The sequence below is a fragment of the Rhinopithecus bieti genome, unplaced genomic scaffold (genome assembly GCF_001698545.2).
Source record: "Rhinopithecus bieti isolate Rb0 unplaced genomic scaffold, ASM169854v2 scaffold_19, whole genome shotgun sequence".
NCBI lineage: Eukaryota > Metazoa > Chordata > Mammalia > Primates > Cercopithecidae > Rhinopithecus > Rhinopithecus bieti.
This window is the reverse complement of record NW_016803360.1, coordinates 4,453,629-4,463,537: the sequence shown is the minus strand read 5'-3', so window position 1 is coordinate 4,463,537 and position 9,909 is coordinate 4,453,629.

The following is a 9,909-nucleotide window of genomic DNA, read 5'->3' as shown; positions in this document are numbered from 1 at the left end:
AACTAATATTTATTGAGCACTGATTTCCTTTGCACAACAGGAAGCACTTTTGCATTTTGTAGCGTCTCATTTAAGCATCTCAACCACACATCCAAAAAAGTAGTCTCGAATGAATTTTAAAATAAAAGATTAATACCTAAAATAAAATAACAATTATTTTAAAATAAAGATAGGCATTTGCAACAAAACAAATAAGAACAAAAGAAAAGAAAATGAAAAACTTATGGAGACTGTTTTAATTCCTTTCTTTTTTCTTTCTTTCTTTTTTTTTTTTTTTTTTTATTGAGATTGGAGTCCTTGCCTGTTACTAGGCTGGAGTGCAGTGGGCGGCGATCGGCTCCACTGCAAGGCTCCCGCCTCCCCGGGGTTCACGCCCATTTCTCCTGGCCCTCAGCCTCCCCCCAAGAGCTGGGACCTAGCGGACTACAGGTACCCGCCACCATGCGGCTAATTTTTTGTATTTTAGTAGAGACCAGGTATCTCCTGACCCCATGATCCGCCCGCCTTGGCCTCCCAAAGTGCTGGGATTACAGGCATGAACCACCGCCCCGGCAGAGACTGTGTAATTTCTAATGGAAAGAAGTTTCATTGACTCACAGTTCGGCATGGCTGAGGAGACCTCAGGAAACTTAACATCACAGTAGAGGGCAAAGGGGAAGCAAGGCACATCTTACATAGCAGCAGGCGAGACGTGAGAGCACAGGAAAAACTGCCACTTTTGAAACCATCAGATCTCATGAGAACTCCCCTCACTATCAGGAGAACAGCATGGGTGAAACCTCCCCCATGATCCAGTCACCTTCCACCAGGTCCCTGCCTCAACTTGTGGGGATTACAATTCCAGATGGGATTTGGGAGGGAACAGAGCCAAACCATATCAGTGGCAATATTAATACCAATTAAAATATAACTTAAAACCATAAGCCTGAAATGGGCCAGAGTGATACAGACGGGAGACAGGAAAATACTGGCTAGAAGAGGGCGGTTCCCTGGCAAAGACCCCACCCTGCAGCCCTAAAGGAGAACAGTTATCCTTGTTTTCCCACCCAAATGTTGCTTTTTCTAAAACCACCCTGGCCTGCCATGCCCCCCATCCTGTACCCATAAAAACCTCGAACTCCACTGGCAGAGGAGCAGAGTGGTGCAGCAGAGAAGGAGAGAGGAGGACAAGTGACTGAACATTAAGAGGAGAAGCAGCAATTGAGTGTCAGAGACTATGGATAGGTGCAGCTCAACTTCAGATGCCACAACTTCGGAGAGGAGCCCGGCTGTCTCTGGCTGGGCTTCTGGGAAAGATCTCCTTCTTCCCACACCATCCCCTTTTTAGCTACCCTTCTGTGGAGAGCCACTTCCGCCGCTTAATAAAATCATCCACTTTCATCACCTTTCAAACCATTTATGAGACCTGATTCTTCCTGGACACCAAACAAAAACCTGGGTACCAAGAAGGCAGGATGTAAAAGGCTGTCACCCTGACTCTTCACTGAGCTGGTTAACACTTAGCCATCTGCAGACAGCAACTGCTAAAAGAGCATTAATTTTAACACACCTCAGATGCTGCCATGGGTCCAAAGCCCAAAAGCACTTGTTCTGGCACCCGCTCATCTGCATGCTCCCACTTCTGCATGCTCCCCCTTCTGCAAGGAGTTTGATTGCAGATGGTGGCCAAGTAAGAGAGCCACTCCCCTGTTGCAAGTCCTATGAAGGGGTTAAGAGAACTCTCTTGTGTCAAGAGGTATACTATATTATGATGAATATGCAATGCACAAAAAAGATACAATAATTCTGAAAACGTTAAATACCAAACAAGATATGAAATACATAAAGACACTCAGATATTCAAGATTCTGATAAAATTAGTAGTATAAAACATAGTCATCTCTTGCAGAATTTGACGAGTCATAACCAAAAATTTGTGTAATAAACAAGTTCAGTGAAAAGGTATTTATAGATATTTATATCTTACAAACAAAAATACACATTCTTTTCTTATGCCCATGAAGCATTCACAAAAATCAATTACATATTAACTCAGAAGTAAAATTTAATGCATTACTTAAGGTAGAGATTTTACAAGCACATTCTTGGAGAAAATACAACAAATTTATAAAGAAATAAGAAAACACAGAAATTAAAATATATCAATAGCAAACTTCTGGGAGGAAGAATAAAGACCAAAATAACAGTTTCTGAAAAAGATAAGGCGTCTTATAAAAAACAAGGAATATCAAGGTCTGAAAACTCAACTGTTGTTAGGGGCCAAGCAGAGAGTTACCTGCTTAAAACAAAAAACATCTTGTTTTAAGTCAATGGAGAATGGTGAGTACTAAGGGGAACTGGAGAATAGATAGCAAGCTTAAGTAATTTGAAACGTAAGAGAAAAATAATATTAGAAATAACAAAAAAGGAAGAAAGAATATAAAAGAAAAATGTAAATGAAACAAAACATTTTGTGATTAGTCCATTTATGATAACTGTTCTGTTAAATACAAAGGGAGAATAAAAAGCCGAAAGAAAGTAACGTGACATAGTCAATAAATTGTTGGAATAATCTCTACCTGCTAGGGCTGCTATGACATTTCACTGGTTCCTCCATCAAGATACAAATGGAGAAGCTTCTCAAAGTTAATGTCCAGTCTACCATGCCATGCAACAAGTGGGATTCCTTAGAATTACACCCAGATTTTCAAATCCCAAAAATCTTTTCACTCAAGTGGCTGGATAATCTTTCCACCTGCATTTTCTGCTTTGCCTTCTTCCTCATGATTGAGGCAGGTAGGCCCCATTGAGCTTTGTTGTATAACAGAACCTTGGGATGGGCATGAAAGAATTGTGGTCTATAAGACTCCTTGATTTGTGTTAAAATCTGTGGAAGAGGGTCTGCAAAAGGTGCCGAATGGCTTAGGGGAAACAGGAGAAAGAAAAGGGCATCCCTTAAAGCCCACCCCAAAACAGAGTGAGTTCACCCAGCTGGCTAGCAGGTGCCTGAACAGCAGAGATGGACACTGGGTGAGCAGGTAAGGAGTGGGTTTGGCGTGATGGAGCCTGTTGGGACCTGAAGGTCTAGTATGGGGTTAACTGCCTCCCCAGATGGGAAGCCTAGCTCAGGGCCTGAAGAGATGGAGCCACACAGATAGGTCAGCATCCCCAACACACACGTTTGTACTGCTTTGTATGCCAGTGGCCTAGAATGTACACACACACACACACACACACACACACACACACACACACACACACAGGTTGGAGGAAAAGGGAGGTGGAAAACTACAAAAATGCCTCACAATGAATAAATTAAACCAAAGTTTAAGAAAATTTTAAAATCCATAAAATTTAAAAATCCACATTCTGCCAGCCTGAAATATGGGGCTTCAGAATCCTGTATGAAGTTGATTTATGGAAAATGGACAAAGTCACATTTCTTGTGTGCCTGCTCTTGAGACTTACAACTGCCACTGTTGTTATGTCTCCTCTCTGGGTGGAAGGGAATACTGAAGAAAATTTCCTTCCTTTCTGATGTTAAAAGCAAAGCATCGCCTCTTGACAGATAAAGCTTCAGGACTAGATGTGAAATTCAGTCAGTGAGTGTCTTTTGTCTCTCTCATCCCTGGCAAAGAATTAAAAGTTCTCAATCTGCTTCTAAGAAAATCTTCCTTTAATGGAAATTCAAAGGAAAATTAAAAAAGCATTTGGCTATGAAGTTCACAGTGATTTTGCAATGTGAAACCACAGATAATAAATGAGGTCTCGATTCCAGTTTTCCAGTTTGTAAAGCGATTTCAAAGGTAGAAGGAACCACAGAGGAAAAGTAATCATATTTTCCACCCAAGGAAAATTCATCTCCTCAGCATTCCTGTCAGGTGATCGAAGAATCTGACCAAGTATAAGGAGCTCCATTCCTTCCCAGACCCCCAAGGCTGACTGAGAACATCAGCAACGCTAAGTCAGGTCTTCCTTGCTCTATCTTTGTTGTTTTTCTTTACCTAAGCCAAGGGTCTGATATGTAACTTTACTGAATTCAATATGGTTGATTAAAACATATTCATTCAACATACTTTTATTAAGTACTATTCCAAGTCTTAGCAATAAAGCAAATATTTCAAGAGTCAATTTTGTTTTGTGATGAAGCTGGAAGCCATCATCCTCAGCAAACTAACACAGGAACAGAAAACCAAACACCACATGTTCTTACTCATAAGTGGGAGTTGAACAGTGAGAACACATGGACACAGGGAGGGGAACATCACACACCGGGGCCTGTCAGGGAGTGGGGGGCAAGGGGAGGGAGAACCTTAGGACAAATACCAAATGCACACAGGGCTTAAAACCTAGATGATGGGTTGATAGGTGCAGCAAACCACCATGGCACATGTATATCTATGTAACAAGCCTGCATGTTCTGCACATGTATCCCAGAACTTAAAGTAAAATTTAAAAAATAATTCAATAGAAAACCTAGACTAAAAAGTAAAAAAAGGGTTTTTTGTTTGTTTGGTTTTTACAGAGTGGGTAGGAGACTGTAAAATGGGGATTATAATAATAACTGTTTGAGAGAGTTGTGAGGGTAAAATGAAATTCACCAAAGGGAACACAATTTCTAGAACATAGTAAATGCTAAATAAATATTAGTTGCCATTTTTATTATCTATGTTTGACTAGCCTGTTTTTTCTCATTGTTGAAAATATCTGTTGAAGATATTCTCACTGTAAAACATAGAAATCTCTGAAAAGAAAATATAACCCCATAATTCAGGAAAACCTGCTTCTCTCCCGCTCTGTCTCTCTCTATTTCTCCCCACCTCCCCGCCGCCCCCAGTTTGTCTTAGCTTGCACTGCTATAACAAAATACCATCAGTTAGGTGGCTTAAACAACAGACATTTATTTCTCATAGTTCTGGAAGCTGAACATCCAAAATCAAGGAACTGGCCAATCTGATTCCGTAAGGAAACTTCCTGGTTTGCAGACAGCCACCTTCTCCTTGTGTCCTCTCATGGTAGAGAGAGAGAGCGAACTCCAGTCTCTTCCTCTTCCTGTAAGGATACCAATTTCATCATAGGGCTCCACAGTAATAACCTCACCTAGCCCTAATTACCTCCCAAAAGTCCCATCCTTAAATACCTTCCCAATGAGGATTAGGGCTTCAACACGTAAATTTCAGGGCATGGAGGTAAGTTGGGGGAGGTACACATTCAGTCGGTAACAGTATTGCATGGAATTACATATAGAGTTCCTATTGTGTTACCTTAAATCTATAACAAGCACATTCACATGTTTATTAAGAATTAAAAATTATTTGAAAACAATCCCTAGTAACTTCATGACATAATGATACTTATTATTTATATACCATAATATATATAGTCATTTTCTTACTGATAGATTTTGGGTTATTTTAACTTTTCATCATTTTTTTTAAGTGCTAACATCTTTGTGTATTTCTTGGATCTCTGCTTATTTCCTTAGGAAAATTCTTGTAAGCCTAATTACTGGGCCAAAATGATGATCATTTTTAAGTATGTTACTTTTTCAGAAAGATTGGAACCCCATCAATTTTCATGGCCAAATTTCACAAGGCATTTATGCTCTCACTGGTAGCTTGTCTGACCCTACCTTTTACCAAATGAAGAACTGATGACATTTTTATACATTCCTTTCTTTTATCAGTGTGGAAAAATCATGGTTATCAATTTTCATTTGCATTTTTAAAAATTTTTAGTGGGTTTGAATCTTCTTTCTTAGTCATTCTTACTTATATAAATTGCCTATTTGTATCCTTGGGGTATTTTCTAGTTGGGATCTTAATGTTTATCTTAGAACTCCTTGTATAATAAGGATATTAGCCCGTGTCTTTTTGTAGCACATTCTCACTCCTCCCACACACTTGTTTTTGCCTTTTGGTTTGTGATAGTTTTGACATTAAAGTTGTTTACCTCTAAATAGATAAATATGTTGATGTTCTCTTTGTGAATGTTAAAATTTTATTTTTTTATTTTATTTTAATGGGGTATCAATCACTACAAGCATTTATTCTTTGTATTACGAACAACCCAATTGTACTCTTTTATTTTAAAATGTATAAATAAATTATTATGGACTATAGTCACCCTGCTGTGCTATCAAATACTAGATCTTATTCATTCTTTATATCTTTGGTTAGAAAAATTAACCATCTCTACTCCCCACCTACCCCCGGCCCCAGCCCTCCTCCCTAACACCCTTCACAGACTCTGGCAACCATCTTTCTACTCTCTATCTCGTGAGTTCAATCATTTTAATTTTTAGCTCCCACAAATAAGTGACAACATGAGAAGTTTGTCTTTCTGTGCCTGGCTTATTTCACGTAACATAATGACTTCCCGTTCCATTCATGTTGTTGTAAATGAAAGGATCTTATTATTTTATGGCTGAATACTACTCCACTGTGTATATGTACCACATTTTCTTTATCCGTCTGCCTGTTGATGAACGCTTAGGTTGTTTCCAATCTTGCCTATTGTGAACAGTGCTGCAACAAACATGGGAGTGCAGATATCTCTTCAATTTATTCTAATTCTTTTATTTTGGTTATATACCTCACAGTGGGATTGCTGGATCATATGGTAGCTCTATTTTTAGTTTTCTGAGGAACCTCCCTACTATTCTCCATAGTGGTGGTACTAACTTACATTCCCACCACTACAACCCACTAACAAGGGTTCCCTTTCCTCCACATCATCGCCAGAATTTGTTATTGCCTGTCCTTTGGATAAAAACAATTTTAACTGGGGTGAGATGATATCTCATTGTAGTTTTGATTTCCATTTCTCTGATTATCAATGATGTTGAGCACCTTTTCATATGTCTGTCTGCCATTTGTGTATCTTCTTTTAAGAAATGTCTATTCAGATCTTTTGCCCATTTAAAAAATCAGATTGTTAGATTTTTTTCCTATAGAGTTGTTTGAGCTTCTTATATATATTCTGGTTATCCCTTGTCAGATGGGTAGTTTGCAAATATTTTCTCCCCTTCTGTGGGTTGCCTCTTTACTTTGTTGATTGTTTCCTTTGCTGTGCTGAAGCTTTTTAACTTGATGTGATCCCATTTGTCCATATTCGCTTTGTTTGCCTTTGCCTGTGGGGTATTACTCAACCAATCTTTGCCCAGTTCTATGTCCTGGAGCATTTCTCCAATGTGTTCTTGTAGTAGTCTCACAGTTTGAAGTCTTAGATTTAAGTCTTTACCCATTTTTATTTTTGTATATGGCAAGAGATAGGAGTCTAGTTTCATTCTTCTGCATGTGGCTATCGAGTTTTCCCAGCATCATTTACCAAAGAGTTTCTCTTCCTCAGTCCTTGACATCCTTGTCAAAAATGAATTCAGTAGGTGTGTGGATTTGCTTCCGGGCTCTCTATTCTGTTGTGTTGGTCAATGTGTCTGTTTTTATGCCAGTCCCATGCTGTTTGGGTTACTATAGCTCTGTAGTATAATTTGAAGTCAGGTAATGTGATTCCTCCAGTTTTGTTCTTTTGCTCAGAATAACTTTGGCTATTCTGGGTCTTTTGTGATTTCATATAAATTTTAGGATTTTCTTCTATTTTTGTGAAGAACATTATTGCTATTTTTATAGAGATTGTACTGAATCTATAGATTGCTTTGGGTAGTACGGACATTTTAACAATACTGATTCTTCCAATCCATAAACATAAAATACCTTTCCATTTTTTGGTGTCCTCCTCAATGTCTTTCATCAGTGTTTTAGAGTTTTCATTGTAGAGATCTTTTACTTCTTTGGTTAATTCCCAGATATTTAATTTTATTTGTGGCCATTATAAATGGGATTATTTTCTCAATTTCTTTTTTAGATTTTTCACTCTTAGCATATAGAAATGCTAAATTTCTGTATGTTGATTTTGTATCCTGCAACTTTACTGAATTTGTGTTTTGGTTCTAATAGATTTTTGGTGGAGTCTTTAGGGTTTTCCAAATATAACATCATATCATCTGCGAACAAGGACAGTTTGTAGTTATAAATGTTTTAAACCGTCTATTTTATTTTACTATTTAACTTTTTTCCATCATATTTATCATATTCAATTGATCTGAGATGTTTAATTTTGATTCTGTCACAGAGCCTCTTGCTAGCTTTCCTAGGGTTGTATCACAATCATATGAGCTAAACATGCCTCTGTCATCATCCAAGTAAAACACTTCACAAGGCAAAACCACTTGGCATAACATCAGAAACCTCCCTTCAGTTTGACATGAGTCCATTTATTAATATTTTTTGGATAAGGTCTTTTAATTCTCTAAAAATTCCTTTGCTTTATGCACTTCTCTGATTATAATAGCCTTAATTAAATATCCATTGCTGCGTAAGTATTTATTGAGCCAGAGACTATGCCAAAATGAAAGCACTTTCTAAGTAATGAGTTCCCTCAAATGCCAATCTCAAAATTCTTACACGGTTGTTAAGTATTGGGGGTAATTTATGCAAAATATTATGGCTGCCCTTTGAAAGAAGATATTTTCTGGTTATAAATATGAATATCAATTATTAGTATTTATTCTATAAATATGTGTGACATACAGAGAAATGTGTGGAAACTTGATTATCCCACTACATAGAGGGTGAACACAAACTGGTAATATTTTGCTACATTTTCAGGCTTTTATACATGTGCTATATATATGTTAAAATAATGTTTATTTTTCTCTGATTATGATAGATGTGCTCTTTGTAGAAAATACTATAAAGTAGAAAGAAATCATTCTTATCTTGGTGTATTAAGTTTTATCCCTGCTTTTATTAACTTGACATTGTAGTATGTGCATTCAAATATTCAAGTGCTTTTGTACATTAAGAAGAAAATTCTTTCAATATCACATTGGCATCTGCTATACTTTACTTAATAACTTCTCTACTGCTAAATATTTAGATTCTTCCAAATTTTCATTATTTTAAACAATGTGAAATGAGTATCTTTGAACCTACAGCGTTTTCTTAGTTTGTTTTTCAATTCACATTATTTCCTTAGTGCAGATTCCTAGAAATGGATTGCTGGTATTGTATCTATTGCCAAATTACTTTTCAGAAAGGTCATATTATTTTAAACGCCTATAAACATTCCTTTCTATAAGTGTATAAAATATCATTACCCTGCATTTTTTGGAATGTACATTTCTTGGTGAGTAAGGATATTTACCCATCTTTAGACTTCTCTGCTGTGTTCTTAAAAGATTTGACAAGATTTAAGGAATTATAGCTATTAGTAGTTTCATTTCACAAGAGTCTGAAGACTTCCATTGTTGAGTTCAATGCTTTTAAAATATGAATTACCTGGGGAGCTTGTAAACTGCAGATCCTAATTCAGGAGTCTCAGGTGGGTCCTGGAATTCTGTGTTTCTAAGAACTTCCAAGCTATGGACCTGTGTCATGGTCTCCAGATACAGAAACGTATTCAGGTGCTCCACTACTTTCTTATTAAATCTTGGGCTCCACTTCCTTCCTGCCTATGTTTATCTTATTTTTTACAGTTTGAAAATTTTCTTCTTGATAGAGAAGACCTAAGAAAAAAAAAGAAAGAGAAAACGCTGAAAAATGCCACTGATTTCTATATGTTAAAATTCTACCACAAAACCCAAAAAAAGTGACCTTCTCCTTCTTTCCTTTCCACAGTTTGAAATACTTTTTAATCCTTAGTATTAGAGTAGACCTCTGCACATTTTAGGATGGAATCTTACTAACGTAATTCTCATTTGTCCTTCTTTTGTTCTTATCCTGTCTTTGTCCCTCCTTTTGCCATTCATCGATATATTTAAAAATTCTGGAGGCATCAGCCACAGTGAGCAGTCACAATAATTTTTTTTTTTTGAGACAGAGTCTCATGCTGTCGCCCAGGCTGGAGTGCAGTGGTGTAACCTCAACTCAC